The sequence below is a fragment of the Chiloscyllium plagiosum genome, unplaced genomic scaffold, assembly GCF_037043375.1.
Source record: "Chiloscyllium plagiosum isolate Xiang-an unplaced genomic scaffold, Cpla_swu_hap1 HiC_scaffold_14, whole genome shotgun sequence".
In the NCBI taxonomy this organism is placed as follows: domain Eukaryota; kingdom Metazoa; phylum Chordata; class Chondrichthyes; order Orectolobiformes; family Hemiscylliidae; genus Chiloscyllium; species Chiloscyllium plagiosum.
In genome coordinates, this window is record NW_028270152.1 from 92,196,351 (window position 1) to 92,222,909 (window position 26,559).

General features: G+C 44.9%; 1 long non-coding RNA gene across 2 annotated transcripts; it reads left to right on the forward strand.

Annotated features, from left to right (window-relative positions):
• The first annotated feature begins 6,337 nt into the window (after positions 1 to 6,337).
• Positions 6,338 to 20,580, forward strand: LOC148148038 (uncharacterized). 2 transcript variants are annotated; one of them, XR_015759292.1, is made up of 4 exons: positions 6,338 to 6,472; positions 16,402 to 16,520; positions 17,539 to 17,730; positions 20,338 to 20,580. It is a non-coding gene; the product is annotated as an uncharacterized LOC148148038 (long non-coding RNA). The 2 variants fall into 2 exon arrangements; XR_015759293.1 differs by lacking the exon at positions 6,338 to 6,472 and adding an exon at positions 12,242 to 12,287.
• The last annotated feature ends 5,979 nt before the right edge of the window (positions 20,581 to 26,559 follow it).

Sequence of the window (26,559 nt, forward strand, 5' to 3'; positions counted from 1 at the left end):
ACATGTATCAGAACACTTAATTATTAATAGAGTCTAGGCCAACGCCTTCAAATATTTTTGAGGAGCTCTGCTGTCGTCCATAACACGTGACTCCTTCTCTCCCTGTATAATTGGTTGGAGGCATTAAATGGGCTATCTCTACACTTCCCCAATAATATCATTGAGCTGAATGACTTACTCATATTCCTGTGAAGCTACTGTGAGGAGCGGAATAATTCCCTCCTTTTAACTGTGGAAATATGCAGTGTCCAGCAGCACTGTTGCATGAATGTTACCGATACTTCCAACATCACAAGCCTGAATGTTGTGCAGGGCTTGCTGCACATGTACACAGACTAGTTCAGGAGCTGAAGGGGGACATTTTTTTCCTGAATATTGTATGATCTTCAGTGAACACCCCCACTTCTAATCTTATGGTGTGGGCAAGACATTTATGAAGCACCTGAAGATGTTTGTGCTGAGGAAGCTACCTTGAGGATCTTTTGCAGACATGTCCAGGACTGCATGGAGTTTTGTCCACAAACCACAATCATTGTGCTTTATGCTTTAAATCACTCTAACCGGGGAAGTTTACAACTCATTCCCATTAAGTGCAATCCTGCTCAGACTCCTTGAGACCGTCCTTAGTTAAATGATGCCTTGATGACAGGGCCGGTCACTCTTCCCTGAGCCCTTGTGTTCACGTATTTTGCTCATATCAATAGGCCACAGTGTGGGGCAGGGAGTGCTTTTTGACCAGTCAGAATTGAGGGCTCTGACACGAATTGGACACGAAAGAGGACATTAGACCTTATGATCTTATTGTGGGAGAAGACCTGCTTGTGGGTGGGGGGGGGGGGGGGGGATGGACGGGGGTGGGTGGCGTGTGGATGAATGACATATCCCTGTTTGTGGCCTTCTCACGTTCTATTATTTGAAAGTAGAGGCTGTTATTTTCCTAGAAGCTCTGTTGTTGAATATTACCAGATTGTCTGGACCACCGCAGGGTGAGGAATGGGGGCTGTAGTCACAGTGAAACTGGGTCCACAACTTGACCAACAAACGAAGCACAAGTTGCAGAAAGGGGAAGGTCAGTGAGGAGTGATGAGGACCCTCTTTCATACCAGTGCCTGGGATTTCCTATTACACTTTCCTAACTAGTCCAAACTGGGTTTGACAGTTTTGAGGGGCTGAATGGTCTCCTCCTTTTCTGTGAAAGGAGTAAGTAGCCTCTAATTGCTCCGTCTAGTCGGTTTGATGGGCTAAATGGAACACAGAAACATGGGACTGAGGAGCAGGAGTGGGTCATTGGACACTTTGATCCTTCTCTACCAGGGATTAAGATTGTGGCTGATCAAGTTGTGGTCTCAGCTCCACATTTCTGTCTGTGTGCTATTATCCAAGAATCACTTCTCTGTCCAATATTTAACTAACTCAGCGTTGAATAAATATAAACAAAAAGACATCTCAAACTTGTGGGGATGAGAATTCCCACTTGAAATACCTGTTTAGAATTTCTGCTCATCCCTCTTATAGAGTCATAAAGCATGCAAATGTGTAAGTGCTGCCCAGACATCCCATTATGATCGAGTCTTATTTGAGAGCATTTGTCTCATATTCCTCTAAACCTCCTTATTCAAATACCAAAGATGCCAGACTCCACCACTTCCTCTAGGAGATAATTCCATATGGACACCTCCCTCTAAAATATTTCCCCTCGTACCTTAAAACAGGCCTCCAGTCTGAAAAGCAATCCTTTACAAACCTCTGTTCCTTCCTTCAATCTTATTTTGTATTCAATTGGCTTGGATGCGCTGGTTCCCATGTGACTTAACCTTACTAACTTGCCTAATATGCAGAATCTTGTCAAACAACTTGTTCCAGTTTGTATGGAAACCATCTACAACACTGCCTTCATCAATCTGCTTTGTCACTTTTTTAACAAACTCAGTCAAATTCGTACAACGCGATTTCTCATGCAAAAAGCCATGGTGACTATCCCCAATCAATTCTTGCCTTTGAAAATGCATGCAATTGGCTATCCCTCAGAATCCCCTCCAACTGCTCACCCATCACTAATGTCAGGCTCACTGGTCCAGAGTTTATTGGGTTGTTGGGTAACTGTTTTATTTTCTACTGCCACTCTTCCATTGGTCACAACAAATTCACGCTGTAACCAGGTTGATGATATGGCCAATGTTGTAGGTCTCACATTCGGTCAGGGTCATCCTCGGAAGAGGTCAGGTTGATTTCCTTCATTTATTAAAATAACAAATTCATGACGAAAACAAAGTTCCTCAAACTATGATGGAAAAGTGAATATCAAACAGAATAGACATTTTTAAAAAATGTACATTGAAATTTCCGTTTCTGAAAATACTGAGGAGCACAAACATACACACACACACACACACACACACACACACACACACACACACACACACACACACACACACACACACAGACACACTCAAACACACACACAGACATGCACACACAGGCACACTCAAACACACAAAAACACGGTCACACACACAGACACATGCACATACAAGTATGCGCACAAGCACAGACAAATGCATGTACCGTAGACTGTAAATAATTAGAGCAGAATAAAAGGCCATTTGACCCATCCAGTCTACTGAGCTACTGATCATGGCTGACATGCTTTTCAAGCCAATTCTGCTGCCTTCTCACAACAAGCCTTGATCCCATGATTCAGCATAACTTATCTAGTTATATCCTCAAGATGCTAATGTGTCTGTGTGTCCGTGTGGGTCTGTGTGCATGTGTTGTCTCTGTGTTTGTCCCAGTGTCCTGCCCTGTGCTCCATGTTGGAGAGTGGGGTTTTAGCAGTTTTGAGGCACATCTTTGTAACTTGCTCGGTGTCTAACATTGAACGTCTGTTTTAATCATTCTCTGCTGCTCAGGTGGTCAGTAACATGAGGAATCCCCACAACTGTTAGCGATTCAGACCAGTCTTCTCACTTGCATTTCACTGGCAATTGACTTAACTCTAGTTTTTGTACATTCGTGGAAGTGCTGTGGATGGTTTCCGGGAGGCTATGTTTTAAACTGCTCTGGCATTTCAGGAAGACCAGAGGCTTTGATGATCCAAATATGGATGAAACATGGTGACTGTAGTTGCAGCATCTGGATCTGCAACATGACCAACAAATGGAGCAGAGGTTTCAGAGAGGGGAATCTCTGTAAAATGGAATGATGGAATTGCAATCAGATCAGTCATGGTTTTGAAGAATGTTGGAGCAGGATTAAATGGCTCGTTCATGCAAATTATTCAGATTTTTCTGTTAGTAACACGCCGATTTCCCTTTTCTCCCAGTGTCCCAGACTGATGGGTAGTGAGTCACCGCCTCCTGTTCCTGGGGAACAGAAATCTGGGGCCTCACTAGCCTCCATGTTTAGCTGTATCCCTGTCACGAGCAGTTGAGTGACTGCCTCCTGTTCCTGTGTCCCAGTATTGAGCAGTTAAGTGACTACCTCCTGTTCCTGTGTCCCAATTTCAAACAGTTGAAAGACTGTCTCCTGTCCCTATGTCCCAGAATCGAGCAGTTGAGTGATTACCTCCTGTTTCTCCCTGTTCCTGAGCAGCAGGAACCTGGGGCCCTGGCAGCACAGCTAATCACAGAGCCACCCTAAAGTTGTAATTTGATTCACAACTACCACTTCCTCTGATAGTTCATTCCACACATAAACCATTATCTGAACAAAAATAAAAAAAAAATCCCAAACGCCTTTTTAAAGCCGTTCTGCTGTCACCTTAAAAGGTATGTACCCAGTCTTGAATCGCGTCCCTTCCTGGAAAGGACACCTGCTGTTCACATTACTGATACCACACCTCCATGATTTGAGAAACATCTAATAAGGTCACTCTTCAGCCTCCTGCGCACCAGTGAAAGAAGTCGCAGCCTATCCAGTCTCTGGTTATAATTCAAACTATCCATTCCCATTAACATCCTGGTAAATCTCTTCTGAATCCGCTCCAACTACATAATGTCCTCCCGATATCAGCATGACCAGAACTGGACACAGAATTCCAGATAAAGCCTCCCCAACATCCAAAATAACGTCCCAACTCTTGTACTCAAAAGTCTGAGCAATGAAGGCAAGTGTGCTAAGCGCCTTCTTAACCACCCTGTCTACATGTGACACAGACTTGAAAGACCCGAACCCCTCGGCCTCTTTGTTCCATATCACTACTCGAGGCTCTGTTTTTAATTAGTGTAAGTCTGCCCTCGTTTGTTTTATCAAGATGTAATATTTGCATTTATTTCAATCCAAAAAACCCTGAGCATTAAAGACAGTAGGAGTATACTTAAGAGGGAAATCAGGAGGGCAAAAAGGGGACATGAGATAGCTTTGGCAAATAGGGTTATGAATAATCCAAAGGGTGTTTATAAATACATTAAGAACAAAAGGGTAACTCGAGAGAGAATAGGGCTCCTCAAAGATCAGTAAGATAGCCTCTGCGTGGAGCCGCAGGAGATGGGAGAGATACTAACTGAATATTTTGCATCAGTGTGTACTGTGGCGAAGGGCATGGGCAATATAGAATGTGGGGAAATAGATGTCGACATGTTGAATATGTCCATCTTACAGAGGAGGACGTGCTGGGAGTCTTGTAACCCTTAAAGCTTAGTTAATCCCCAGCACCTGATCAGGTGAACCCTAGAACTCTGGGAAGCTGGGAATGTGGTTGCTGGGCCTCTTGCTGAGTTATTTGTATCATTGATTATCACAGGTGAGATGCCGAAAGACTAGAGGTTAGTTAACGTTGTGCCGCTATTTAAGAAAGGTGGTAAGGACAAGCCAGGGAACTATCGACCGGTGAGCCTGACATTGATGCTAGGCAAGTTGTTGGAGGGAATCCTGAGGAACAAGATGCGTGTGTATTCTGAAAAGTAAGGACTGATTAGTGGTAGTCAGCATGACTATGTGCGTGGGAAATCATGTCTCACAAAATTGATTGAGTTATTTGAAGACGTATCAAAGAGGATTGATGAGGGCAGAGAGGTGGACATGATCTATGGAATTCAGTAAGGCGCTCGACAAGGTTCCCCATGGAAGACAGGTTAGCAATGTTAGATCTCATGGAATACAGGGAGAACTAGCCGTTTGGATACAGAACTGGCTCAAATGTAGAAGGCAGGGTGGTGGTTTTATATATATATATATATATATAATGATTTAGTTATGAGCATTGCAGGTATAGTTAGTAAGTTTGCAGATGACACCAAAATTGGAGATATAGTGGACAGCGAAAAGGGTTACCTCAGATTACAACAGGATTTTGTTCAGATGGGTGAGAAGTGGCAGATGGAGTTTAATTCAGATAAATGTGACGTGCTGCATTTTGGAAAAGCAAATCTTAACAGGACTGATACACTTAGTGGCAAATTCCTAGATAGTGTTGATGAACAAAGATATCTTGCAGTGCAGGTTCATATTTCCTTGAACGTAGAGTTGTAGGTAGATAGAATATTGAAGAAAGTGTTTGGAATACATTCCTTTATTGATCAGAGCATTGAGTATAGAAGTTGGAAGGTCATGTACAGGACATTGGTCAGGCCTCTTTTGGAATATTGTGTGCAATTCTGTTCTCCATCAATCGGAAGGATGTTGTTAAACTTGAAAGGGTTCAACACAAATTTACAAGGATATTGCCAGGGTTTGAGCTGCAGGAAGAGAGCAAAAAGGCTTGGGCTTTCTTTCCCTGGAGCATCAGAGACTGAGGAGTGACCTCCGTAGAGGTTTATAACGTCATTGGTAGCATGGATAGAGTAAACAGACAAGGTCGTTTCTCTGAGTAGGAGAGTCCAGAAATCGAGAGCAGAGGTTGAGGGTGAGAGGGGAAAGATATAAAAGGGAACTAAGGAGCAACTTTTTCACGCAGAGAGTGGTGCGTGTATGGAATAAGCTGCCAGAAGTGGTGGAGGCTGACAATTATTGCATTTTAAAGGCATTTGGACATTGACATGAATAGAAAAGATTTAGAGGGATATGGCCCAGGCGCTGGCAAGAGGGATAAGATTAGGTTTGGATATCTGGTCGGCATAGACAAATTTGACCGAAGATTCTGTTTAGTGCTGTTTATCTGTGCCTCACAGCTCAGCGGGTTTCGGTCTCTTCAAAGATAAATCTTAGTCTGTTTTATTTTAGTAAAGCTACAACATTCAGTAGGGTGGCGGTTTATTTCTTTAAGTACACATCTTATGATACTTTGATTAAGTGTTTTAATATAAAATATTGGTACTAATTTATTCTAGGGTAGTGTTTTGTAAAGCTGTAAGACTATGTGCCTTTTTCTGGGTCTGTGGACGGTTAAGGTGCAGAGATGGCCATTCGTACAGTGATGTGCTCTTCCTGTTGGATTTAGGAGATTAAGGAAAGTTTCAATGATCCTGATTGTCTGCAGGAAGTGAGGATGCAAATCCTGTAGGATTTCATGGATCAGATGGAGCGATGGCTAAAGGTAATGAAGAATTTACAGGAGCCGGGGGGTGTGATAGGTGGCAGTTTCAGAAAGTTAGGAAAACTGCCGATCCAGTCAGGTAGATGGGTTTCCTCTCGGAAAGGGAGGAGTGGAAGGCAAGTAGTGCAGGAGTCTCCTGTGGTTATTTCCATCTCAAACAAGTATAATGTTTTGGAAAGCATCGGGGGTCACAGACTCTCAGGGGAATATCGCACTGACAGCCAAGTTCCTAGTGTAATGTGAGGTATATCAGGTTCCACGCGATCGATGGTGATGGGGGCTCTCTAGTCTGCAGCACAGACTGCAGTTTCTGTAGCTAACAGTGAGACATCAGAATGGGGTGGTGCCTCCCTACTGTCTGGGTGAAGGATGGCTCCGAGGGTGCAGAATATTCTGAAAGGGGAGAATGATGAGTGGGAGGTCGCTGTACATTGGTACCAATGACATAAGAGAAAAGGATGAAGTCCTGATGAGACAATATAGCAAATTAGCCTGGAGTATAATAAGCAGGTCCTTGTGGGTAGTAATATCTGGATTACTCCCGGTGCCACATGCTAGAGAGAGTTGGAATATCAGGGTAGAGCAGATGAATGCGTGGCCAAGGATCTGATACAGGAGAGAAGGATTCACGTTTTTGGATCATTGGAATCTCTGCTGGGGTAGAATTGACGTGCATAAGAAGGATGGATTACATCTGAATTGGAAGGTGTCTAATATCCAAGCAGGGAGATTTGCTAGTGCTACTCGGGAGACATTAAACCAGTGAGGGCGTGGGGTAAACCTAAAGAGATAGTGAGAAAGGAGGCAAGTCTGAGACTGGTATAGTTTAGAAGTTAGACAGGCAAGGGCAAAGCACAGAATGAGGTCGGACTGACAAGGTCCAATAGACAATAGGTGCAGGAATAGGCCATTCTGCCCTTTGAGTCAGCACCACCATTCATTATGATCATGGCTGATCGTCCACAATCACTATCCTGTTCCTGCCTTATCTCCGTAACACTTGATTCCATTATCTTTAACAGCTCTATCCATCTCTTCCTTGAAAGTATCCAGAGACTTGGCCTCCACTGCCTTCTGGGGCAGTGCACTCCCTGTGTCCACTACTCTCTGGGTGAAGACATTTCTCCTCAACTCTGTTCTAAATGGCCTCTCCCTTATTTTTAAACTGTGTCCTCTGGTTCTGGCCTCACCCATCCGTGGAAACATGCTTCCTGCCTCCAGAGTGTCCAACCCTTTAATAATCTTGTCGGTCTCTATCAGATCCTCTCTCATTCTTTTAAACTCTTGTGTATACAAGCTCAGTCGCTCCAATCTTTCAACATATGATCATTCCGCCATTCCGGGAATTGACCTCATGAACCTACCCTACACTCCCTCAATAGCCACAATGTTCTTCCTCAAATGTGGAGACAAAGACTGCACACAATACTCCAGGTATGGTCTTACCAGGGCCCTGTACAGCTGCAGAAGGACCTCTTTGCTCCTATACTCAATTCCTCTTGTTATGAAGGCCAGCATGCAGCGAGATTTCTTCACTACCTGCTGTACCTGCATGATTGCTTTCATTGACTGATGTACAAGAACACCTAGATCTCGTTGTACTTCCCCTTAACCAAACTTGACTCCGTTTAGATAGTAATCTGCCTTCCTGTTCTTGCTTCCAAAGTGGATAACCATACATTTATCCACATTAAGCTGCATCTGCTATGCATCCGTCCACTCACCTAGCCTATCCAAGTTAACCTGTATTCTCATAACATCCTCCTCACATTTCACCCTGCCACCCAGCTTTGTGTCATCAGCAAATTTGCTAATATTACTTTTAATAAGTTCATCTATATTATTAATGTTTACTGTAAACAGCTGCGAGGAGAAAGTGAGGTCTGCAGATGCTGGAGATCAAAGTTGAAACTTTATTGCTGGAACAGCACAGCAGGTCAGGCAGCATCCAGGGAACAGGAGATTCGACGTTTCGGGCACAGGCCCTTCTTCAGGAAGAAGGGCCTGTGCCCGAAACGTCGAATCTCCTGTTCCCTGGATGCTGCCTGACCTGCTGTGCTGTTCCAGCAATAAAGTTTCAACTGTAAACAGCTGCGGTCCCAGCACCAAACCTTGTCGTACCCCACTAGTCACTGCCTGCCATTCCGAAAGGAAGCGTTTATCACTACTCTTTGCTTCCTGTCAGCCAGCCAATTTTCAATCCAAGTCAGTATATTCCCCTTTGTAAATCCATGCTGACTCTGACGAATCCTATTACCGCTTCCAAATGAGCCATAATTTCATTTTTTATAATTGACTCCAGCATCTTTCTCACCACTGACCTCAGGCTAACTGGTCTATAATTCCTTGCTTTCTCTCTCCCAACTTTCTTGAAAAGTGGGACAACATTAGCCACCCTCCAGTCTGACTCTACATCTCCTGACTCTGTGTCTCCCCCTTCGCAAAGGGCTGAACGTCATCCCTCACCAACAGGGCCATCTTACCCCCTCTGCCCATCAGACTGTCCTTTTGATAGCACTCCACTGCAATTATTTCAATGCACGTGGTTTTACAGGGAAAGCAGATGAGCTTAAGATATGGTTTTGAACATGGGACTGGAATATAGTGGGTATCACAGAAACGTGTTTTAGGTTGGAAAGGACAGGTAGCTTAATGTTCCAGGGAATAGATGTAAGAGGAAGGATAGAAAGGGGGATAAGAGAGAAGGTGGAATGGTGTTTTTGATTCGGGATAACATTATTGTTGTGTTTAGGGAGGATATTCATGGGAGTTCGCCCGGTGAACTTACTTGGGTGGAACTGGGAAATAGGAACAGGATGATCACCTTATTGAGGTTGTCTGTGTGGGTTTCATCCGGGTGCTCTGGTTTCCTCCCACAGTCCAAAGATGTGCAGGTTGGGTGGGATAATCCAGGCTGAATTGCCCATATTGTTCAGGGATGTGAAGGTTGGGTGGATTGGCCATGCGAAATTGCCTACAATGTTCAGGGATGTGCAGGCTAGGGGGATTGGTCATGGGAAATGCACCGTTACAGGGCTAAGACAGGAGACTCTGAGGATTAGTGTGGATGTGATGGGCCGAATGGCCTGCTTCCACACTTGGTAATTCTCTGACGATAATTCTATTAGTTTTAAAATAGTTTCAGAAAATAATAGACCAGATCTAAAAGTTGTTGTTCAAAATTGGACAAAGATTAATTTTCACGGTACAAGGCAAGAACTTTCAATATTTCTTTGCAACCCCCCAGGTAAAGGGACGGCTGGAAAGTGGGAACATAAGAACAGAAGGAATAGGAGCAGGAGTAGGCCATCTGGCCCCTCAAGCCTGCACTGCCATTCAATAAGGTCAGGGCTGAGCTTATCATGGCCTCAGCACCACTTTCCTGCTCTCTCACCATAACCCTTAATTCCTTTCCTGTTCACAAATCTACCTTTTGCCTTAAAGACATTCAAATTGATAACATCAACTGCTACACTCAGCAGGGAATTCCACAGATTCATAACCCTTTTGCTGAAGAAGTTGCTCCTGAACTCTGTCCTAAATCAGATACCCCCTTACTTTGACGCTATACTCTCTAGGTTGACCCCCCCCCCCCCCCAGGTGGAAATAACCTCCCTGCTTCTATCTTATCTATTCCCTTCTTAATTTTAGTTTTTCCAATACAACCTCCCATTCTTCTAAATTCCAACAAGTATAGTCCCAGTCTATTCAATCTCTCCACATACACCAACATTTTCCACTCCCGACTCAAACTAGTGACCCTCCTCTGCACCCCCTCCAGTGTCAGTACATTCTTGCTGAAGTAAGGCGATCAAACCTGTACACAGTACTCCAGGTGTGGCCTCACCAGCACCCTGTACAGCTGCAGCATAACCATCCCTCTAGCAAGGAAGTACAATAGACCCTTCACCATCTCGTTTAGTCCCATGGGATGCATTCCATCATGGGTCTCGAGGATTTCATGTCAGCTTTTACTGAAAGAGGATATGGAAGCTAGAGACTTTGGAGAAATAAATAGTGATAACTTGACAACTGTCCATATTACAGAGGAGTTTGTACTGGATGTCTTATACATAATGCTGATTAAATCTGTGGGACCTGATCAGGTATACCCCAAATCTTTGTGGGAAATTAGAGAAGTGATTGCCGGGCCCCTCGCTGAGATATTTCTATCACCGATAGCCACAGGTGAGGTGTTGCAAGACAGGCGCCATTGTTTGAGAAAGGTGATGAGGAAATACCAGGGAACAATACACTGGTGAGTCTGAAGTTTGTGGCAGACAATTTGTTGGAAGGAATTCTGAAGGATAGGTTTATATGTAATTGGAAAGGCATGAAGTGATTAGGGATAGTCAGCATGGCTTTGTACATAAATCACTAACTTGGACTTCAAAAAGACATTCAAAAAGGTTCCACATTTAGCAAGTTAGACACCATGGGATGCAGAGAGAACCAGCTATTTGGAAACAAATTGGCTGGAAGGTTGGAGACGGAAGGTAGTGCTTTTTGGATTGGAGGCCTGTGATGAGCAATATGGTGTAAGGATTGATGCTGGGTCCACTGCTTTTCATCATTTATATCAATGATTTCTATGTTAATATATGGAAATGGCAGAGGATGACGCATTGTATCTGGGTGGAAGATGAGAACTGGGGGATTCTATACTTGCTGCAGTTGGAGAGGTGTGGTTCACTGGCAGAGGTGAGGCAAGTGGTGGAGATACGCTGGAGAATATTGCTGACCCCATGGGAGGGGAAATTGCAGTCCTTGAAATACAGGGCATTTGGGTATGTTCTGGAGTGTTCTGCCAGCTTGCACCAAGCTTCACTGGAACACTGCAGTATGCATGAGACAGAGATGTTGGCCAGGCAACAGGCTCGTGTGTTAAAGTGACAGACAACTGGAAGCTCGGGGTCGGTTTTGCAGCAGAACGTAGATCATCAGCTGCCATTTCCAGCACCTCCACTGAGATGCTGCCCGACACAGGTTCCTGTCCCCTCCATTAACAGCTATGCACCCTCCCAGCCAGATTGTTATCCACTCTTTGTCTTTCCAAATGTTACTGTCTCTTTTGGGCTCCATCCCCACCTATTATTGACTCTTTAACCCCTATCTCCTGCAATCCAAAGATATGCAGGTTCGGTGAATTGGCCCAACGAAATTTCCCGTAGTGCTCAGGGATGTATAGGTTAGGTGCATTAGTCAGGGGAAATGTAGAATAATAGGGTCGGGAATGGGTTTGGTTGAGAAACGCTTCAGAGGGTGGGTGTGGACTTGTTGGGCCGAATGTCCTGTTACCACACTGTGGGGATTCTAATTTTCCCAGCTGTTGTCGGTTCTGAGGAAGGGTCACTGGACCTAGAATGTCCCTTGGTGTGTGCAGGAGGAGGAAACTGGAAAGGGGAGTTGGATCCAGTTTAGACTGGGAGGGTTTAATTACACCCTGTACAGATAGTTAGGCCTGAATTAGAAACTCTTGGTTCCACGGTTACAGCAAATGGGAAAATGGCTGTGGACCTCAGGCGGTGATAGTTCCTGGGTTATGGCCGCCATCTTTATTTGGGGCATGGACATGTCCTCTTCCTGGGTGGGGGCGGGCGTTTTGAAGAGGAGCATTTACACATCAAACACATACCAAGAGAAATATTTGTCTTTACGGTTCAGCCTGCCCTGACTGTGAGTTTTGTTTTGTGAATTCATTTTATGGGATATTAATTGAGAATAATTGAGACAGGGATCTCAAAACCAATTTTCTATCGTCAGCAGTGTCATCAGGATCTGAATACCATTGACATTTAACTGTGGAAGGAGAAAGGTGTGTCTGTTCTCTCTGTGGGAAAGTATCTTTTTTTCAAGCAAAAAGCGGAAAGATGTTCAAAGATGTTGGATCACCCTTGCGGTTTGTGCTCAATTCTGGGCCCTGCAGCTGTGGAAGGAGGTATTGGCCTGAGAGGGAGCACAGATTTATCCAAATTACACCTTATCTCTTTATAGGAACTGTCAGATTTAGACCCAATCACCCACTTCATGATGTTAACCTGTAAACCCCTTATTTTCAATTCCCTGCAAACTTCTCATTAAAATTCCTTGTGGAGTCAAATTCCAGCACCATTTCAGGTGAAATGTTCCAGGTTCCGACAACTGTCTGTTCATTCAGAAACTGCTGAAGTCCATGTTGACTCTGGGGTTACAAAGGGCTGAATTAAAAGATGAGATGCTGTTCCCATTGAGATGCATTGGAACAGTACAGAAGGCTGAGGGCAGTGTCGGTATGAGCAGACAATGAAAATGACTGGGCTGCACTGTGAGGGCTGTTTGGCTCAATGAGTGTTTTGGAGTTGGGTATAAACAGAGCGAGGGGAGACAGGGAGAAGGTGAACCTCAGCTTCAGTTTTAGTTCAGGCCGTTCAGAAATTCACATGTTCCCAAAGGGAACTGCCAGGTTGTAAGCGATACCTGCTGAGTTTTTATTAACAGTTTTTAAAGTGTAAAATGTCAGCTTAAGTAAACATCGGGGCTTTTGGTTATAATGAAAATGTTTGAAGTGAAGGAAGGTTACTAGCTCATTTCAATTATCTGAATGGGAGTATCTGGCTGAAACTAGAGAGACGTTGTGACAGGAGCCCTCCGACCCGTGGTGTGCTCCTCTTATACAATGTGGGAAATAAGGGACGCTTCCAGTGTCCGTGATGGCTATGTGTGCAGGAAGAGTGCCCATCTGAAACTACTGGGAAACTGCTTTTCTGACCTGGAGCTGAGAGTGGAATCACTGTTGAGAATCTGCGATAATGAGAATGTTATGGACAACACGTTTAGTGAGTTAGTCACACTGCAGGTGAGGGTTACACAGGCAGAAAGGGAATGAGTGGCCATCAGATCAAGTAAAAGGCTCAGGAAGGAAGTGCAGGACTCCCCAGTCATCGTTCCCCTTCTCCAACAGATACTGTGCACCGCTTGGGATTCTATAAGCGGGGATCAGGTGGAGTGGACTCTCAGGGGAAGTCAGCAATAGCCAGGTTCATGACACCACAGATAGCTCCGCTGCACAGAACTGGAGGAAGGAGAATGGCAGAGCTGTAGTGACAGGGGATGCAGTAGTCAATGTCAGAGACAGGCGCGTCTGTGGCCACAGACATGAATCCAGGACAGTGGAATTGAACCTAGGTCCATTTATTGATAAGTGCACAGACCAATAAAGGTCAGTGTCCCAAATGCAACCTTCAGCACTTAATCACCCTGAAGCTCTACCTTTCAGGGCCTGTGCACTTGTTCTGAGCCCTTCAGAGGGATTGAAGGGAATGGGGAGAAAACAGGAACAGGGTTGTGTTGTAGCTCTACAAAATAACCGTCACACTCCGCTCTCGGTCTCCCCCTTCTGGCTCCTCCCCACCGCAGGGAAAAGACCTTGTGTATTTCCCCTATCCATGCCCATCCTGATTTTATAAACCTCTATAAGGTCACCTATCAGCATCTGACGCTCCTGGGAAAACAGTGTATTAAGCCTCTACCTGTAGCTCAAATCCTCCAACCCTGGCAATGTGCTTCTAATACTATTCTGGCCACTTTCAACTTTCACAATATTATTTTGATAGGAAGGAGACCAGAATTGCACGCAATATTCCAAGAGTTACCTAACCAATGTCCTGTACAGCCGCAATATGACCTCCCAACTCCGATACTCAGTACTCTGACCAATGAAGGAAAGCATACTAAACCCCTTCTTCGCTATCCTATCTACCTGCGACTCTACTTTCAAGGAGCTATGAATCTGCACTCCAAGGTCTCTTTGTTCAGCAGCACTCCCAAGGTCCTCACCATTAAGTGTATACATCCTGCTAATATTTGCTTTCCCAAAATGCAGCACCTCACATTTATCTAAATTAAACTCCATCTGCCAGTCCTCAGCACATTCAACCATCTGATCAAGATCCTGTTATAATCTGAGGTAATCCTCTTCACTGTCCACTACACCTCCAATTTTGGTGTCGTCTTACTAACAATACTTCCTATATTCACATCCATATCATTGATATAAATTATGAAAATTAGTGGATCCAGCACTGATACTTTGTGACACCCCACTCGTCACAGGTCTCCAATCTGAAAAGCAACCTTCCACCACCATCCTCTGTCTTCTACCTTTGAGCCAGTTTTGTATCCAAATGGCTAGTGCTCTCTCTATTCCATGAGATCTAAACTTGCTAATCTGTCTCCCATGGGGAACCTTGTTGAACGCCTTACTGAAGTCCATGTAGATCGTTTCCACTGCTTTGCCCTCATGAATCCTCTTTGTTACTTCAAAAAAAAAATTGACTCAAGTACATGTGACGTGATTTCTCATACACAAAGCCATTATTAATATCCAGGACTTAACTCTGTACATTGGGATCTGTGTCACCCAGTTATGACTGTTAATATTCTGGATAAAGTTCAAGTACATCAGGTTTGTGTTAGTGACTGTGTATTGAGTCTTGTTGATATCACCCACACAGGTAAGTTTCATTTGAAAGGCAGTCCCTATATCCAGAACCCCGCTCCCATCTGCTCTGTCTCCATCCCCACCATAGACAGTAAGTGGGAGGAGCTCATGGAGTTTTCATGTAAGAGAGATTGAGAAAATCTTCCCTTCTTTCCACTAGCTCACTAGAAAATGATGGTAGTGTCCTTTCCTCTGAACCAGGAGGATCGGGCTCAGAGTTGAGTAACAGCATCTTTGAAAAGGGTGATTGGAAAACATGACCAAGCCGCCAGGCCATACTGTCTCCCAGCTGTCCCCGCCTGAGCCTCAACAGAACTTTCCTGTAGTTTCTCTCCTGTCAGACTCTCCCATTGCTCACTTTGTCCAGGGTTCCCTCCTACTGCTGCACTGCTCCTGTCCGTCACTGACCTGTCCATCCCCCAGTGTCCTCCACATTCATTCATTGTTTACAATCTCCAGCCCTGCCCCCTCCACCCTATTGGGCAGCGGCTGCTGTCAATCACCCAGCTTCTGTGTGATCTGGAGCATGTGCTGTAGGAGGGGAGACCAGTGCACGGGCGCAGTGCTGGGCAATTGTTGGTGTATGTGCAGGGCTGGTCAGGGCCAGGAGGGAGGCTGTGCGTGTGTGGGGTTAATCTGTCATTGGCAGTTTCCTCCCTCTGGGAACAGAACTCAGGGAAATGGCCCCTGCCCTGATATCGTGACAAGTAGTCGGCTATCAGTGGGGGGAGCATTTTGCAGAAAGTTATCAGAACTCGTGTGAATATTCAGGAATGTTATGGAAAACAACACAGATGGGCCTGCAATTAAAGTTCTAATTTGGTTCATCTTAGTTCAATCAGATATGATTTGGTTAGTGTTTGCAGGATGGTTCTCATCAGAGGGTCCGTGTGGGGGAAATAAATAAAATGTTCCAGATTGGGGGAAAAAAATCAGTTTGGTTCTGACCAGGAAGGAAGCCTGGGAGATGGGGGGAGGATTCACCAACATCCAGGAGGCTCCGAGTCAGACTCATTGATTTGATTAGATTAGATTTCCTACAGTGTGGAAACAGGCCCTTCAGCCCAACCAGTCCACACCGACCGTCGGAAGAGTAACCCACCCAGACCCATTTCCCTCTGACTAATATACCTAACGCTATGGGCAATTTAGCATGGCCAATTCATCTGACCTGCACATCTTTGGATTGTGGGAGGAAACCTTTTTTTGGTTCTTAGTCTGCAGGCAGGAGCTAGGAAGCTGATTTCAAAGAGAAGAGAGAGTGTCTGAGAACTGGGTGTGGAGGAAAAATGGTGAGGAGATTGGTTTGGATTTCAGTTCACAGAAGAGAGCAATTGTGAGACTGAGATTTAAAGCTTTGGGGGAACAAAGAAACTACAATTTAATACTCTCACTGTCTTATGGATTTCCATCCTGTGTTAACGGTGGTAACTTGTCTTCTCAGTTGTAGGGTTCTGAAAGGGCGGATTTGTGGATGAGAAATTCAAATTGAACTTCCTGTTCAGTTTTGATAGTTACTTGATCCGTGCCGATCTGAATATCATTTGGCCTTTTCATGTGGAAGGAAAGGTGTGTATTCTGTCCATGGGCGAATATTTCAAATGTCAGTGTGTCTGGAAAAAGTACTGAGACACAGCCAAGACCATGTTAGCGTGGTGACTGCGGAGAAAGAGTTCATTTGTTGTTAAAAGTCTGAAAAAACATGGCACATTTCCCAGGAACGATTAAGCTACAGATTTGTTTTGTATGAGGACAAAGTTTTAATTAATCATGCAACCAGAAAGACACAAGGATGCCTGCAGTATGGAAAATGCTATGAAAACGGGATTGTTGTAAAGGAGTTGATTATCGATCGTGGCTTGTAATCCATTGGCGTTGTCACGTCAGTTCCAACGCCGTGGGGAAACACTGGAAATGTGATGAGTGCAGTGTAGGTTTCAGTTGTTAAACTGGAAAAAGTGCAGAAGAAATTTACAAGAATTTTTGCCAGGGCTCAGGGGTCTGAGTTAAAGGGAGAGGTTGGACAAGCGAGGATTTTTTTTTGTTTAGAGCAGAGGAAACAGAGGGGGAATGTTTTCTGGAAGTGTATAAGACCATGAGAGGCCTGGGTAAGGTGAATGCATTCAATCTTTTTCCCAGGGAATCAAGGAGTGGAGGGCATCAGTTTAAGGTTAGAGGAGAAATTATGAAAGGGAACCTGAGGGGCACATGTTTTACACAGAGGGTGGTATGTATATGGACTGAGCTGCCAGTGGAAGTGCTTGAGGTGGGTACATTAACAACATGTAAAAGACATTTGGACAAATACATGGATAGGAAAGGGTCAGAAGCAGATGGGTCAAGTGCAGGGAAATGGGTTTAGCGTGGATGGACATTCTAGTCAGTATTGGCCAGTTTGGGCCAAAGGCCTGTCTCTGCTGTAGGACTCTGACTCTAAGTATATTTACTATTTCTCCCGCTATCTCTGGTAGCAACCTGGGATGTATTCCATCTGAGCGACGAGTCTTGTCTACCTTTAGCTCCATTAACTTGCCCAGCTCTAACACTTTCGTGATAATGGTTGTTTCTTGTTCCTCACCTTCCTCAGTTTCCTTATCATTTACTGGCATGTTCTTCGTGTTCTCCACTGTGAAGACTGACTGCTGTGAAGACTTCCTGAACCCTGCTGGATAGGAATAACTGGGCACAGAACTCTGAGAGGTCTTCTTTGAGTCTTTATTAATGAGACATGGCAGTTACCTGGATAGTGTACATGCAGAACACCTCCAGGCAGCATCAGGTAACTCCCCGCCTGTCCGATGTGCCACTCCCATTCTTATACCTTTGTGGTTTGTGGTTTTGAATGGACGCTGTCTCTCAGTATTATCTCCATGGCAATGGCAGTTTAAAAGTTGAGTTCAGCCCAGCACTGATTGGTTAAACCACAAAACCCCTCCCCCACGCCCCTGTGGCTCAGTCAGGTATCTGACAGGCGCTTCAGTTTCAGTGGGGCTGTCTGTCAGGATTCTGATGTGAAAGAGCCGGTGTTGGAACGGGGTGGACAAAGTTAAAAACCACACATCACCAGGTTATAGTCCAACAGGTTTATTTAGAAGTACAAGCTTTTGGAGTGTGCTGTGATTTTTAACTTGATCAGGATTATCTCTATGGTAACGGTTAAGTGCTTCAACAATTACAGAGGCCATATGTTCCCCACACAATAGGTTCCCCTCTCGCAGTGTAAACTGCTATTCTGTCCCTGGGGATAGCTACTCGTCACTTTTCTCCCCCAATCCCATCTAGCTTTCTGTTGATCTTTAAAGTTTTTCTCATCTCCTAGTTTCTCCTTGGTCTTTGCCAATTTGTATGCTTTCTATTTCAATTTCATAGACTCCCTTATTTCCTTAGCCATCAATGGCAGATTACTCCTTTTCCTACAGTCCTTCCTTTTCACTAATATATACTTTTGCTGAGCAGTTTGAAAAAATTCTTTGATATTCCTCCACTGTCCGTCAACTGTCCCACCGTAAAGTCTTTGCTACCAGTCTACATTAGCCAACTCCTGTCTCATCTTATTGTAGTCTCCTTTGTTTAAGCACAGAATCTGTATTGGATTTAATCTTCCCGCTTTCCAACTGTATTCTAAATTTGACCATATTTATCACAAGTCTTTTATCAGATTACGAGGTGAGATGATGTTACCTGGGTGTTTTGGTTTTCATTGTCAGAGACCTTGGCTTTGTAATAAAGTACAGGATAGATATTCACAACAGAGTATTCTGGACGGTGTGAATTTACTACACAATCAACAACCATAAATCACTGTCTCCCCTCAGTTTAAAATTGCAAAATCATTATCTCCTACACGCTTCCTCATCTTCTAAGTTTGAAATGCTAATCCCCCTGACTATCCTACTTTTCCCGAAAATCTCCTTTGGCGAAGGTGGTGATTTTTGGATTCAGCTTTCCAGTTATTAACGTAAGAAGATAAGCACTGGGCACAGGAGAGGGAATGCAGCCCTTTGAACCAGCTCCACCATTTAATACCATGATGACTGAGCTCACCTCGGTCTCAGCTGGATTTTCCCGCCTGCTCTATCTCACCCTTCAACTCATTGAAAATTAAAAATCTGTATCTCTTCATTAAATTTGCTCATTGTTCTGGCATCCACCGCATTTTGAATAGGGAATTCCACAGATTCACAACACATTGAGTTAGGTACATTCTCCTTCATGAGAATACAATAGAGTTCTTATAGTGCAGAGTCCACACCAACCCTATGATGAGCCTCCCATTCAGACCCACCCATTCCCTGTAACCCTGCATTTCCCGTGGCTAATTGCCTAAACAGCACATGCATGGAAACTGGGCAATTTAACATGGGCAATCCACCTAATCTGCACATATTTGGGCTATGGGAGGAAACTGGAGCACGGTTGGAAACTCGTACAGACATGGGGGGGAATGTGTAAACTCCACACAGTCGCCTAAGGCTGGAATCAAACCCAGGTCGCTGACGCTGTGAGGCAGCAGTGCTAACCACTCAGCTACCTCTGCTTAAACTCTGCTCCTCCTTATTAACCTCTCTATCACCCAATTTGCTGAATCTATATTCCTCACGTCAGAAATCAGGTCGTGGAAACGAATGTCTCAGTGAAACCCAATGACAGCCCATATGTCCTGTGTGTGTGCATGGGGATTTGATAGACAACACCCTCCAGCCCACACTTTTCATTCACTTTCCAGAGACAGGGCTCAAGTAGCTTCCTGGGGACTACAACTCCCACAATCCCTGAGGCAGGGACCACACGTGAGTGGGGAAACCCGGCACTGTCCATGTACAGAATGTGGGTGGGCTTTGGAGCATGTGCTTTGGGGTACCTAGCGGAAAGTACTTCACACTGTGATTGGCTGGAGGAGTAACATATCAGCTTTTAGTATTGATCTGCCGGGGAATTAAGGTGTCACCACACCCACGTAGGACCAAGTTCCATCCCCAATGCGTCATAATGCTGGGAATCGACCAATGGGAAACCAAGGAGGATCTAACCCATTCTCCCAGACTGAAGGTTCCTCTTCTGTCCAGGATCTGCCACCTCCCTGTCTGTTTCCTTTTGTTTCATTCTGCTGTTACATTATTGACTTGCAGCAACTGAAGGGAAAGGAAGTGAACCCAGAAAGGGTGCAGAGTCTAACCAGGACGGGAAGTGGTGGCATGGATCTGTTTATCAGCAACTCCATGAGAATGGGGAGGGTGTACATTAGGGGGTAGCAGAGTCAGAATGGAGGGAGAGAGTAAGTGGGCTGCAGGGTTACAGCTTTAGGGAAAGACTGGGAAAAAGATATTCCAGAGAAACTAAAATTGCCTGTTCTGAATTTCTAACCTGTACATATTCCTTTATATAGGGTGCTAGATTGTGAAGATTCACAGACAGAAATCTCAAAATCATGTGCAGATCGTGATTAAGTTAACCAGCATTTGACGAACCAAAGACTGAGAGTCAATCGGCCAAAATCCTGCAACACTCTCCCTCACAGCATTGTCGGTCTATCTGCGCCAAATGAACTGCAAATGGTTCGAGACAGCAGTTCACTACCATCTTGTCAAGGGTAACTAGAGATGGGGAATAAATGCTGGTTGAGCCAGTGATGCCCATATCCTGGAAATGGGTTCTCTCTCTATTTACTGAAACCTGAGTGTTACTGCAGGATGATGATGGATGATGAGTGCATGCATCACATTACCCCTGCCTACACCCACACAGTAACACCGCAACGGCACTGGAACAAAAGGCAATGAAGCTAAAGGAGGACTTAGGTATAGTTCTCAAAGGTAAAGGCATCAAAGGGGATTGGAGCACAGCAGGAACAGGAGACTGAGCTGGATGGTCAGCTGTTTCCCATTGAATGGTGGCGCAGGATTGAAAAGCCGAAAGCCCCCCTCCTGCCCCTATCTCCCAGGTCTGTATGTAACCATGGAACCCGGGTAGGAAGGAGTAGGCAGGACAGGGACTCTCCAGGAGATTGCACTTCCACATCAGTTTTCAGTGAGGGATGGTTTGATGGACTTTGTTTAACATTTGTCTTTAATGCAAAGTTTGTAAATTTGGTTTTAAAACATGTACGAGTTTATTCCACGATAAATAAAACAAAAAGAAAAGAAACAAAACGATCTGAATATAACAGTTTTAAAATTTCAACGCCGTATAAAACAAAATCCCGACGACTCCCGGACACCATCACTTTCCAGTTTCTCAAACTCCAGGAGATATTCCCCCCCCCCGTCGGAACCTTTGGTTTGATTTAACTGCTTTTCAGTTCTCGTTGTGTGAGCTGTGGAGTTTTCTTTTTTCCCCATTTCTCCGACCCAGAAGTGTTATCACAGCAACCTTCCCACCATCAAAATCATCATTTCGCCATTATAGCAGTAAACCACCTGAATAACCAATTGAATATTTATAAACAAAGCCCATTATGGGCAAAGCAAACCACTACAAGTGGCAGAGTGGGAAAGGACGTAATCAAAGTAGAGTTGGGGGTGAGGGGGCAGCGCTGGAGATAAAGGGGTGCCCACCTCTATCTAAAGGCATCAAGAGCACTGATACACACCACATGCTCCTTCTCCAAGGACACCCTGCTGTGTAGCCTTTATCCTCAATCATAGAGTAGAATCCCTACAGTGTGGAATGAGAGCATTGGCCCATCAAATCCCACCAACCATCCGAAGAGCATCCCACCCAGAGCAATCCAGAGTAACACTGCATTTCCCATGGCTGATCCACTAGTCTACACAATCCTCGACACTATGGGCAATTTAGCACGACCGATCCACCTAACCTGCACATCTTTAGTCTGTGGGAGGAAACCAGGGCACCGGGAGGGGACCCACACTATCATGGGGAGAATGTGGGAACTCCACACAGGCCGTTGGCCAACGCTGGACTCCGACCTTATACCTGATGTTGTGAAGCAGCAGTGCTACAATCACAATTTAAATCAAAATAGATGGCCCCTTCTCATTGTCACATTGCTGTTTGTGGAGACTCACTGCCCAGATAGACATCTCAAAGTTCAGAAAGTGGCAATATAAATTCAGTCAACTCCAGCCCAGTTAATGTGATTAACAACCACAACATCAATACTCCAACAGTGTCATCATGAACACAGTCCACTCCTGACTCTGATGGACAGTAACATCAGAATCAGAGTCCTGCAGTGATGTGTGAACTCTACCCCACACAGAGCAGGTGGATGACCACTTCCCTGTGTCCACTCACTGGGCTCTCAGTCGTGTTGAAGACTCAGCAAATCCCTTGTCACGCAGTGACGATCCTACCCAGTGTGAACGCGCTGGGGTCTCAGGGGACAGGATGAATAACTGAATCCTCTCTTCCACACTGAGCATCTGAATGGCCTCTCCCCTGTGTGGGCTCGCTGGGGTCTCAGGGGGTGGGATGAATCACTGAATCCCCTCTCACACACTGATCATCTGAATGGCCTGTCCCCCGTGTGGGCTCAGTGGTGTCTCGGGGGGTGATGCATTTGAGTGAATCTCTCCCCACACGCTGGGAGCAAGTGAATGGCCTTTCCCCAGAGTGAGCTCTCTGGGGTCACTGCAGGTAGTGCATTTGAGTGAATGTCTCCCCACACTGTGAGAAAGTGAATGGCCTTTCCCCAGAGTGAGCTCGGTGTTTCAGCATTTCAGAGGACCTAGTGTATCCTTTACCACACACTGAGCAGGTGAATGGCCTCTCCCCAGTGGGAATGCACTGATGTCTCTGCAGGTGAGAGATTTGAATGAATTATTTCTCACACATGGAGCAGGTGAAGGGTCGATATCCTCTGTGCCCTCTCTGGTGCCTCAGCAGATTGTAAGATTGAGTAAATCCCTTCCCATACGTGGGGCAGGTGAATGGCCTCTCCCCAGTGTGACTGTGTCAGTGTGTGTCCTGCTGGGAGGGGTAAGCGAATTCCTTCCCACAGTCCCCACATTTACATACCCTAGCCCTGGTCCCGTCCCATTGGTGTCTTCGCAAATCACATGACCGGTTAAATATTCAACTGCATGCAGAGCAGAGGAATTATTTCTCTGGGCTAGGCATGCTGCTTTCCCTTTCCATATTACCGATAAGGATCAGGACCTGCGGAATTGGACGACTCTGCAGTTGATGTGATGTTAAAGCTGAGTTTCCCATGTGGAACTTTCTCTCTGTAAAAAAAAAGTTTCTCCATATCATTAATACAACTCCCAACACCAGCTCTCCCTTCAGTTCTCCTGAATTTCTAATTTTGGACTAATGCAATGACCTCAGTAATGTGCCTTTCTCTCACTTGTTTCTGAAAGTAAATTAGGACCATTTTGAATAACTTTACAAGAAGGACCCACACCTATTCTATCATGTACGAGTTCTAATTCATGGGAAGTTTGTTGCCAGCTCCGATGACAGTCATAATGCTCCGACCACTTCACCGGAGCCAGTGCAAGTCAATTCTAACAATTATCAATAGATTTTATCTAAACAGGATGCCCCCACAATGGACACTCAATGCCCGTAAGTTGTCATTTTTCTTAAAGCCGCTCATGTGTCCGGCAATCTGGCAATACAATTGAAGATATTTTATACAGTAACCTTACAGTCTCAATTGTCAGTTCCAGTCCATGAAGCAGCCAGTAACATGCCGCAGTGAATTGAATTCTAACAACAGCATTGCCCTGGCAGGAGAGATTGCAGAGCATGAAACTGTCTTCTCTGGAGTATCTAAAATGAAACACTTGAAATGAACAAAATTCTTCAGGAGCTCGATGGGATAAATACAGCAAGGATGTGCTCCCTGGCTGGTGTGTCTGGAATGAAATAAGCGCTAACGGTGTTATCTTTACCCAGCACCCCTTCAGCTGCATAAATGTTTAGATTTAGTTGCTGCTCTTATTCCATGCTCTTGATCACCCCTGTTTGTAACTGCTGTAATGTTGGTGGCTGTGCAAATTGATAACATCTGATTCAATCCATCCCAAAACCTTTCTGTATCTGTGTCTCACTTTTGTTCACCAAGACCCTCATTCAATCTGACCTCTTTGCAAACCCTGCCCTGATATTTCCTTAGAGGGCTCAGAATTAATTGTTCACAGAATTATTACTGTGCAAAAGGAGGCTGATTGGCTTATCAGTTCTCCAAAGGATCACCTCACTGAATGCTATTTTTCTGCCTTTACCCCATAAACCTTCCCATTCATCCTCTTCCAATGACTGTTCAATTCTATCCTCTTCATTGTACCTGACTCCACCACACTCTTTGGTAGTGCATTCCTGACCATAAACTTTCTCTGCATGAAAACATTTTGTCTCATGTCCCATGTGCTTCTTTTGTCAATCCCTTTACAGCGGTGCCTCCTCATTATTGATTCTTTCATGCATGTGAACAGTTTGTCTTGATCTACTCTCTCTAGATCCCTTTTGGAGATATCTTTACCCACCATACCCTGGGATAGTGTCTACATCTCTCCCGGTCACAGGAGAGCAGTGCGAGACCATTCAGGTGCTCTCATTCTAGGATTGGGTTCAGGACATTATTCAGCCTCACTGTACTCCAGTGAATACACAACAGGGAGAGGCCATTCACCTGCTCTCAGTGTGGGAAGAAATTCACTCAGATATCCAGCTTGATGAAACACCGGCGAGTTCACAGGTAACCACAGTGATCGGATTTATTTTGTTTGTTCATGGGATCATGGCATCACTTCCTGGGGCAGCATTTGTCATCCATTCTAACTGCACAGAAGATGGTTCAGAGGCAACCCCATTATTCAGGGTCTGGATTCACATGCCGGCTGGACCAGGTCAGAAGTAACAGTTTCCTAGACTCAGTGACATTAAGAGTTGATTTATGATCTATTATCCTATTTTGGAAATGGTAATGAATAATGTTTGCAGTTGAATTAAAAGTGCAAGACCAAAATGGGTTTTAGAGCTGAAAATGTGTTGCTGGAAAAGCGCAGCAGGTCAGGCAGCATCCAAGGAACAGGAGAATCGACGTTTCGGGCATGAGCCCTTCTTCATTCCTGAAGAAGGGCTCATGCCCGAAACATCGATTCTCCTGCTCCTTGGATGCTGCCTGACCTGCTGTGCTTTTCCAGCAAAACATTTTCAGCTCTGATCTCCAGCATTTGCAGTCCTCACTTTTTCCAAAATGGGTTTTATTCTAATTGAGCATGCCCTCCTGTTTGCTCAGTTGTTATTGACAATCTCATCCCTCTCTCACAGACAACCTCTTCCAGATAGTTTACAGAAAAGGAAGAATGGTCAGCTGCAGCTGGTCACCTGACCCCAAAGGTTCACTCTCCACAGATGCTACCAAATCTGCTGAATTTCTCCAGCAATTTCTGTTTTTGTGTCTGATTTACCAGCATTTGCAGATCGTTAGTTTTTCAATGTTGATCTTGTCTGTTGCAGAGGAGTTTATTGATGAGTTTGGAGAGTTTTGAACATTGCAAGTTAGGCCAGAAATCAGCCATGATCTATTGAATGGCAGAGCAGGGTTGAGGGGTTGAATAGCCTCCTCCTGTTCCAATGAAATTTGCCCATCTGCAGCTTTCGGCAACATTTCCCCTCACTGCTCACTTCACTTCCATGTCTAACACACTGTTACTGACTGAACAAACCTGTGTTTGAGCTAAACCTGCTAATGTTCAGTGGCTCCCTCTCCTGCCATCCGGGTTTAACTCTCATCATGGAATGTTGTCTTGTATTACTGCGGGAATGCCCACAAAGGACCCAACCTGGAGTCTGTATCCCCTGGGATCCACAAACCCGGTTTATTTCCTTCTTCCTATTTCATTCTGGCTATTGAACTCTCGGTTTCAATCCAATCTCCTGTCATGCTCTTCAACATGCCCATGTGGGTGGGCTATAGGCAGCTGGGATTTAATGATGGGAAATGGGGATTAGGCAGAAGCACGAGGAGAGGCGACAGCAAAGACAGTTCTCATTGTAACGGCAGAGTTTCTCCGTGACACAGTGAGTGGTGAGGCACCTGAGATTGTGGGGGAGGAAGATTCAATCAGGGATTTGGGAAAACACTCAGATACTGACCTGTCCACCTGATTGTTAACTCAGATAGATAGACAGAAAGAAAGATGCACATTTAGGTAGCAACTTTGATGACCTGGGGCATTGAACCATGCTCCAGACCCAATGATCCCCACATCAAATCTCTGAACACAAAAACACAAAGCTTCCTACTTGTAAAAGGCTGTCTCTCAGCCTCCTCTTTTCTTGAGAAAAGAGTTTTGAGCTGTTCAGCATTTCCTGGTGTTTATAATCTCTATGCTCCTGTAAGTTTCGTGACTGAACTTTTATTTTCCTGTTCCTGTGAGTGACGGCAGCAGCAGAAACAGGTCCTGACCTGTGAGTGGTTTTGGTTGGAATATTTGTATTTACAAATTCATTCTCAGCCTCACCTACAGTGAGAAATTGATGTAAACAGAAGGAAAGGAGTGAGTGAGCACCCACAGAAACACAAAGGCAGCATGTGTACCTGAGCTGAATGAACCAGGCATCAGGAAAATGTGATGACAATCACAACTCGTTCGAATCCCTGAGGTGCAGAAAGAGGCTACTCAGCTCATCG